A 9495-nucleotide genomic window follows, 5' to 3' on the forward strand; every position below is an offset into this window, starting at 1 on the left:
CAATTCGACCAACAAGGTGATCACGCGAGCTGATTTGCGCCGATTGGGACGACGGCGTCGGCTTGCCGAAGTGACCGCATGGCACAGTCGAAGTCGATTACCTACACATGTAAAATAGTGCAGTCCAAAAAATAATAATATAAATATAGAAAAAACCTCGCATTATTAATTTACGCAAAATAATTTTTTAAAGAGATGTGGCCGGCGTCGGAGCCAATGTCTCTGCAGGGCGCTTGGCGTGACAAAGCCTGTATTCACAGGGTGGTCTGAGTCCCCGATGAGGCATTCGCCAAACTGCGGACGGGAAACTGACCGAACCATCACGCAACCATCGTTAATGCGGCCATCATTTGACAGACCTATGTACAGATGATGGAACAAACCAGAGTAATAATTCCTCGGAAAAAGTAAACGCAAGCAAGAAAAAAATACTAGGATTAATAGCACCTGGTTTATCTGTTGTAGCAATCTGAAGAAAGGTCACTCCCAAAATTGGGACTCGATCCACACACCCATTGTCTGATGGGCGATGAAGCGACGGCATGGCGATGCTGGCAAAGGTTGGATCGCCGAGGCAAAGCCCCTGGTCCAGCTAACGTGACGAAGCTGGTCGGCTGGTGATATCGAAGTCTCCGGAGTAGGTTGATGAAGAGATGGCGAAGCCCCTGGTCTAGCCGAGGTGATGGAGCGGGTCGGTAAGGAGATGTTGCAGCTGCCATGTCAGCCGAGGTGTTGAAGCACTTCGGCGTGATGGACATCGGCTTGAAGACGCAACAGCGCGGCGATGCCAATGCATGTCGTGACTTGTGACGCATTCAATGTCGGCTCGATGAAGTGACCGTGCGACGATGCCCGTGTGCCCGCTCCATGTAATCTGTGGGGCGGAGATGTTGGTGATGATTTATCCTCACGATGCGGAACTCTTGTTCGGCTCGCTGAGATGATGATCCGAAGAAGTTGAGCTCGGCTCAACAAAGCGACGACGTGTCTAGCGCAGGTCGGCAGCCGTGCAGCAATGTTGCCAGACTGGTTTGACACCAGCGTGATGGTGAAGAATACCTCAGAGAAGGCTTAAAATTTTATGGGCATGTGTTTAAGAACAATGCACAATACCCTAGAAAGAAATTCATTCAAAAAGGTTGTCCAATATCCCGTCATGAAGAAACATGAACTCGGGCCGGATTCGTATTCGCGCAGAAAATAGATCTGAAAATTGGTCCACTCATCGGAAGTTTCCCGGACTTTGAGCGGTCAGAATGAGCTGAAATTTTGAGGGGTGGTGGATATAGGAATCCCGCAGCAGATGAACGGTTGGATCTTCGAAAGGACCTCTGAGCTGGGCTTTGGAGACCACACCCTAAACTCGTCCTGATTCTTGTCCAGATTTGACAGGGCTCCAGTATATCGTAGATCGCCGGAAATTCCTCCATTGGAACGTGACGAAATTTTTCAGGGTTGTTGTAGACTCAATTCCGTACAATTCCACCGAAGCAATCGTCAAAGTGATGCTCGAGGAAGCAGTGACGGTGGATACAAATTCGCTGTCCAGAAAAACAACACGGTTTCTCAAGGGTGTTGAGTAACGTGATTGTATTAGGAAACATAGGATAAACTAGGAAGTATTCTCAATTCTGGCTTGTCTTGTACTCCAAGTAGATCATGTAGCCCTATATATATGCCCACGAGGCTCAAGCAATATAATGAACTATTCCACCAAACCTCTCTCTTCCTTCTAACATGGTATCAGTTTCCAGGTTCTAAACCCTAACCGCCGCCGCTTCCGCACCCGCGCGCCGCCCTTGGGGCGGTCGGCCTCCATGACCGCCGCCGGGGGCCGCGCTGCCCGTACCTAGGGTTCGTCCGCCGGTCGTGTTGACCGGCTGCCCTAGAGAGTCTTTTCCCCGTGCCCTTGCTCCGGGGTTTTCTCTCTCCCGCCGGTCATCTTGATCGACGGTTTCTTTTTGGTTTTCCGATCTAATCTTGATCGGTTTGCGTCGCCCACCGCCGCCGCTGATCCCGTGCGCCTCTACTCCAACACCGGCGCGATCGGCCGGCTTCTTCATCGACCCGGCAGCCTCGCGCGTCATCCGCGCATCTGCCCGCTGGTCGCCCCCTCGCGCCATGCGGCGGCCAATCATAGCCGCCCTGCCGCCCGCCGTCGCCGGCTTCATCTCGGACTCCGCCGCCACCCCCTCCACCAAGCGGTGTCTCCGACCTCGCGCACGATCGGATTGATCAACCGCCCGCCGCCGCGATCCACCTCAGCTATGCTGTGCGACCAACCTGGCCCGTTGATTGTGCGTGCCTTCGCAAGCCCCGTGAAGATCGTCTCCGAGTTCAGCGCGCCTCTCCACCGATCGAGCACCGGCCTGCTGCTGCGTCGCCTTGTCGGGCCGCAGTGCCGCCGCCCCGTCCCGTGGCTGCATCGACTCGTGCTGCCGCTGCGTCGCCCCTTTGGGCCATAGTGCCGCGGCCCACGGTCTACCGTTGCCTCGAGTACGTCCGTTCCAAGCCGTCTCCGTGGCAGCACCGACCCTCGCGCTACTGCTGCGTCGCCCCATCGGGCCGTAGTGAGCGTGGCACGCAGTCTCCGCCGCCGCCCGAGGCCGCCCCCATGGCTGCACCGACTCACGTGCCGCCATTGCGTCGCCCCTTCGGGCCGCAGCGCCACGGCCCGCGGTCCCCGCCGTTCCCCGAGGTCTTCCCACCGTCGCCCGGACCTACCCGCCGCCACTGCGTCGCCCCTTCGGGCCGTAGCGTCACGGCCCGTGGTCCCCTCCGCCGTCACCGCGCGTCGACCTCCCTTGGTATGCGCCGCGCCGTCTCCCTTGGCGCGGGAACGCTGTAACACCCCAGTGTCATGCTACAGTAACTCCCTGTGATTAAGCTAATCATTTTTTTCAAACAGTGCTTAGTCATCTTGTTCAATATCCCATTTGAAATTCCAGTCAATTCAAATTCAAGTGAAGTTTGAAGTTGCTCAAAAGTTGCTGGAAAAATGTTCATCATTTGTCAAAAATTCCATAACACTCCTTTGTTAAGGAACACAACATCACTTTTGTGCAAAGATGAGCATTAGCAATTATAACAGTACCAATTCAACATTTTTAAATGCTCTCCTATTTATGAAAAATACCAAATGAATTCTTCTGGTCTCCAAAATATTTGTGGCACTGTCAAATATCACCAGGGAATAAAAGGGGCACTTCCCATATTTTTCCAAAGAAAATGGCATGCCCAATATTTTCTTACCCATCTCTGATTATTAAAAAAAACAGAAAAGCAAAGCTGTTTAAATAAAAGAGAAAACCTCCCCTGTATCCCCCCTGGGCCTTGGACTAACAGGCCGGCCCAACCATCCCACTCCCCCGGGTCGTCTTCCCTGTTCGACCGACCTGGTCGCTACAAGGGCTGGTCGCCGCCGAACCCACCTCGCCGACCACGCCGCTACAGGCGCCGCGGGGAGGATAAGGACGCCAGGGTCGACGCCCTGGCTTCCACCGAGATCTTTTCCCCCTTCCCCACGCGCTGCTGCTTCTCCTCTCTACCATGGCCGCCACTGCCGTCTGCTCCGCTTGCTTGCCCGCGTAGCCACCGGCCTCGCCTCGCCTTGCCGACCTGTCCAGCAGCTCCATCGTCGGCGACTGCCTCGTCCCCGTCCGGAGTGCCTGCATCGACGCGGACGACCCCTTCTTCAACCTCGGACCTCCATCGTCGCCGCCGTCGATTCTCTCCACCGAGCCCTCCCCGAGCACGCGTGTGCACACCTGCAGGGCCCGGTGATCACCCTACAGACTCCCCTCTCTCCCCGTGTCCTCGCGTGCTCTCTAGCTAGCCGGCCCCGCCCTCGTGCTTTGGCCATCGCTATGACCGCGCTGCGCGAGCCGCTCGAGCTCTCCAGCTCTAGCACGTGCGGTGGGCGCGCTCCAGAGCGCCCCTAGCGCCGAGCGCCACCCTAGCTCGCCTCTGACCCGCTCCCGCCTCGTTTTGTCTGAAGGACAAACCCCCTGCCGCCTTTTCCACGCTCTGGTTGCCGCCGTTGCTGCACGCCCCGCGCTCCCAAGCCACTGCTGCCCCTCCCGACCGTCCTAGCGTGCTCGGGGTGCGCTGCAGGTCCCGCCCACCTACTAAACGCGCTCGCAAACACCCCGTAGCCGCGCCTCCGCCTGGTCCGTACGCGGATGCCGCCACGGCTCGTTGCCGGCGTCCTTGCCGGCCCCATCCGCTCGTTCTGTCGCCACCATCGGACCCGCGGCGAAGTGATCGTTCGAAAACAACCGGCCGCGCCCCAAACGGCCGCCCGGAGCCGGATTCCGGCGAGATCCAGCGCATCTCCGCCGCGGGAGCGCTCGCCGGGGCTCCACCGGCGCCGGTGCCTACGTGGCCGACCGGGGCCACCCCCTTAGGTCACTGCCCAGTGGCCCGGCTGGCCTTGTTGACCCAGTCAACAGCTGACAGGGTATCGCCCAGTCACTGCCGGTGGGTCCCCCATGGGCCCCGTTGACTGGTCAGCTAGTAAGTTGACCGCTGATGCAGTAATGACGCCAGGATGATGTCATATTGTCCTCTTCTGTCGATTTAAATAATTAATAATAATTTCAGAATAATGTTCAAATCTTTGAAAAATCATAGAAAATAAACCGTAGCTCGGATGAAAATGATTTCTACATGAAAGTTGCTTAGAACGACGAGACGCATCCGAATCCGCGGTCCATTCGTCTGTCACATGCCTCTAGCATGCTGAACATGGAACATTCCCCCTTCGGTCATCTGTCTAACACAAGTCCGGTACCGGGAATACATTCCCGGTTGATTTTCCCCCTTCACCTATATTGTGTAGTACTACGTTAGGTCGACCCTAGTTCTGCTTTTCGTCTTGTTATGCTTTGTGATGCTTTGTTTGCTTTATATTTATTGTTTCTTCCCCCTCTTCTCTCCGGTAGACCCCGAGACCGATGCCGCCCCTGTGATTGACTACGTCGACGACGACCCCTCCTTGCCAGAGCAACCAGGCAAGCCCCCCCTTTGATCATCCCGATATCGCCCATTCCTTTCTCTCATGCTTGCATTAGATTTCGCTACTGTTATTGTTTGCTCCTATTCTGATGCATAGCCTGCTTTGGTAACCTGCTCCTTGTACCTTACCTACTTATCCTAAACTGCTTAGTATAGGTTGGTTAGTGATCCATCAGTGACCCCCACCTTGTCCCAGTTGCCCCGCTTTATGTTCGAAGACCCGATCAACAGGATCGAAGACCAGGCCCCGGCACCGCACATCACTTTCCCCTTGGTTGCTCGACACTACTGGGTTACTATCGAGTGCCGAGGGTGAGACCTCTACAGCACTTCTGATGTTAACCCTGTAGTGTAGCTATTCGGTCGTGGTCATCGAGGGTGATTCTGCCTTAACCACTTCCGACACGACTCTGTCGTGCAACCCCTCAAGTGTGAACCTCGGGGGTGGTTCCTCTTATGTTCACCTTGATGATTACACCGAGTGGAATTCACCGGGGGTGATTCCTCGGGTTTTCCCCTTGATGTTTGGACACACAGTTACTATGGTTACTATGACCTTACACTGAACCATGTAACTAAAGACGGGTCGGCCCTGAGGGGTACCCGCGCGAGCTTAATTGCGAGTGATGTGGAGATGGGTTGACCTAGAGGTTGCCCGCGAGATAATTACGAGGCGTGGCCGGGCATTCCTAGCTCTTGCCGCAAGTCCTCGAGACGGGGCAACGGGGTCACATCTTTCGTGAGTCTCTGCTTGTTACCGCGTGCTCCTAATCCACTATGATTTGGGTATTTGATCCGAGGGGCCTCTGGCCTGATAGCACTAACCATCACGTGGGCATAGTATGGGCATTCTGCGTCATATGCATCAGCCGAAGCTTAATAGACGTCAGCGACTGAGCGGCTCGCGCCGGGTTGGACTGGTAAGCTCCTACCTTTTTAAGGAGGTAGCTAGGTCTGCTCACCGGCCGCCCACGCAACGTGCAGGAGTTCCTGGGGCGATGGCCCATGACCCCTGGTGGCATAGGTTTAGTCTGGCGTGCTGACCTCTCTATTAAGCCTAGGTCGGGTTGCGGCGTATTGTTTGGCCGAGGCCGGGCATGACCCAGGGAAGTGTGTCCGGCCGGAGTTAATCGAGCGTGGTGGGTAAGTTGGTGCACCCCTGCAGGGAAGAAAACATCTATCGATAGCCTGTCCAACGATAACGGACACTTGGAGTTGTATCCCGATCGATACAACTAGAACTGGATACTTGAGATGAGACTTGGATATGAGATGATAACTGGATAGTATGGCTCTGGGATTGCTTTCTCGTAGGGAGTCGAGAAAGGATCTCTGGCCGAGGTTGATAACACTACTACTACTTTAGTTATGCTACTCTACTCCCTCCTGTTGCTGCAAGATGGTGGTTTCCAGAAGATGCTAGTCTTCGATAGGACTAGGCTCTCCCCTCTATTCTGGCATTTCTGCAACCCAGTCCACATATACAGCCTCTCTTTGATAATGTTGCATATGTAGTGTAGATCCTTGCTTGCGAGTAGTTTGGATGAGTACTCACGGTTGCTGTCGGGTGGTAGGTGCGACATCTGCCAACGGATGGCTTATCATAGTGGGAGCCAGTAAAACGTCGCCGGTGCCTGGAAACGGGATGAGGCGAAGACATGCACGCCGACGAATCTTACCCAGGTTCGGGGCTCTCCGTGGAGATAACACCCCTAGTCCTGCTCTGCGGGGTCTCCGCATGATCACTAGACCAATACAAGTAGCTACAAGCGCTCCTTGAGCTGTTTGGCTAGAGGAAGAAGAAGGGCAAGGCTATCTCTCCTTTTCCCTCTATGTGGTGTGTGGAATTCTCTTTGATCAACCCTTTGCATGGTTGTCCCGGGGGGTTTATATAGGCCTACCCCCCAGGGGTACAATGGTAATCCGGCTGGGCGCGGGTCCCAGCCGTCAGCGTCTATGCATGCCGGCTTCTCCGCCGGTCATTGGGGCCCACCGACTGGTGGGTCCCGCCGACTGCCGGCCTCTTGGCCGACAGGCCGGCCCCACCGCTTGGGGGCTTTGTCAGCGGCTGGTTACTGTTGCCTCGCCTCTGATGACGAGAGCTTTGTTGAGGTAAGCGTGGCTACAGTGCCGCCGCCTTGCGGGCTCTCACTGTAGCCTTACCTCTTCTTATCTCCTTAATGAGGCACATGTTTCGAGGGAGGGAGGTAGCCGGCTGTTAGGAGCCGGCCACACCCCTGGCCGACTAGAGGAGGCTAGGCCGCCTTCGGATGTCTCTCTGGCAAAAGGGGCCCGCCGCCTACGGGCTGTACTGGCGCCTGTCGTGGGTGACATCGAGGTCAACACGGCTACAGTGCCACGCCGGACGGGGGATGGCTGGCCCATACGGCGCCCTGTAGCCATGCCTGTTCCGGGATTCAGGGGCAGTGGGCTGTACTGCGGCCACGCCCCATCCTATCGCCGTTATGTTGGTACAGTCTTTAGTGGGTGCAGTCTTGCCCGGCTTCTGGGAGCCGGCTCTCTTGATGGCCGGCTTCTGGGAGTCGGCTTTCTTCATGGCCGGCTTCTGGAAGTCGGCCCTGGGGATAGCCGGCCGGGGGAAGGCGGCCATACGCTTTGTATGCTTGAAGGCTTGAATGGCCCGATAATTTTTCGAAGAGCCAGGGGGAGTAGGTTAGGCTACCCGTGGCCATTTACTCCAACAGTAGTCCCAGAAGCTGGTTGGGCTTTGAGGCTGAGAGGAGGTCGAGAAGCTCGGTCAGCTTCTTATCTTGACGAGCCATCAGCTGGGAGCCAGTTTCGGTTGGGCGCGCCGTCTTGGCAAAAAATTTAAAGTCGGAAGGCGGGAGTCTGTTGGCGCGTGCACCGGGCCACGGGCCGGTCACTCGCCGCCTGCGAACCACGTGGTGTCCCTTGGCTAAAAAGAGCCTGCTAACCGACGCGCGCGACAAGACATCGCCGCAGGCCGAGGGCCCACCACTCCAACGCCTGGGCCCAGGCGCGGATTCTTTGTGGCCCAAAGCTGTCCGCACGTCTTCCGGCGGCAGTTTCCGCACGCCGTTAGGGCGCAGTAATCGCGGGGCGTGGGGGAGTGGGCGCAGTTAATCCCACATTCCTCCCCACGCCTCGCCTCCTCGGCTTCGCCGCCCGAGGCCATAAGTAGGGGGAGGAGGGGAAGCGGCAGACGCTCGCATGCTCCTCTCCTCTTCGCCATCTTCTTCCTCCTGCTTTCTCTCACAGAAGCGCCTCGCCGCCGCGCCGTCCCATCAATCTTCACTCCACCCTGCAGCTTTGCCACCGCAGGGCCATGCTTTCTCCGCCGCCGCACTCTTCCTTGTTAGCTTCTCGCCACCATGCAGTACGGCGGGGACTGGGAGGGCTCCAACATCCATATGGACCACATCGAGTTCCTCCGCAAGACACGGCGGTTGCCCGGCGCAGACCAGGTGCGGGTCCGTCTCGCACATGCGAAGGAGATCACGCCGGCGCCGGAGGAAGGCGAGCGGGCAGTCTTCCGCTCGCACTTCCTGCGCGGCATCGGCTTGCCGGCAAGCGCTTTCTTCCGCTCCTTCCTCGAATTCTATCAACTCCAGCCGCACTACCTCACTCCGAACACGGTGGTCCTGCTGTCCGCCTTCGTCACCTTGTGCGAAGGCTTTCTATGTGTTCTCCCCACCCTCGAGCTCTGGGGGGAGTTCTTCCAATCGAAGCTGGGCACCCGCATGCAGGGCGTGCCGGTCCAGAGCGGCGCCTTCATCGCGATGCGGAGGCCGGCGGCCGACAACCCCTTCCCCGTCGTCACGTTAATCCAGTCGGTGAAGCTATGACAGAAGTCATATTTCTACGTGAAGAACGTCGCCCCACAAGGCGACTACGTCAACTTGCCGGCTTACGTAGCCGGCCCGCCGGTTGGGAGGCGGCCCTAGTGGTCCTATCGGGCCGTGACGCTGTCGTAGGCTGGAGCCGCGGCCGTCGCTCGACTGCGGGTGATGATCCAGTCGGAGGGCCTTGTTGGATCCGACTTGCTGGCCGCCTTCGTCGCGCGCCGGGTGCTTCTGCTTCAGAGTCGCCCTCACCTGATCTGTCAGATGAGCGGCCAACTCGATCCGAGTCGGATGTGCACCAAGGACATGCCGCATGAAGAGGTGGCCCATATGGTGAATTATCTTGCGAACTGCAAGCTCTCCGCAGAGTGGCGGTTTGGCAAGGAGCCATATTCCCATGCACATCCACCGCCCACGGTATGTTCTCTTTTTCCCTTTCTTCTCTTAGTTTTGTTGCCAAGTTCCTCTTCGCCGACTCTGACCAGTCGGCACGCCTTGGCAGAGCCCTCTCCTTCGACGGGCAACCGGGTCGGAGACAGGGCGCCGATTCCTCCCCGACTGGGCGGAGCATGACCTGGAGGACCACGACTTGGGGGCGGCCGCCATGGATGAAAACACCAAGGCGGGTGGCGGTGAAGCCGACGGCGAGGCAGGC

The sequence above is a fragment of the Triticum aestivum genome, chromosome 5D (genome assembly GCF_018294505.1).
Source record: "Triticum aestivum cultivar Chinese Spring chromosome 5D, IWGSC CS RefSeq v2.1, whole genome shotgun sequence".
NCBI lineage: Eukaryota > Viridiplantae > Streptophyta > Magnoliopsida > Poales > Poaceae > Triticum > Triticum aestivum.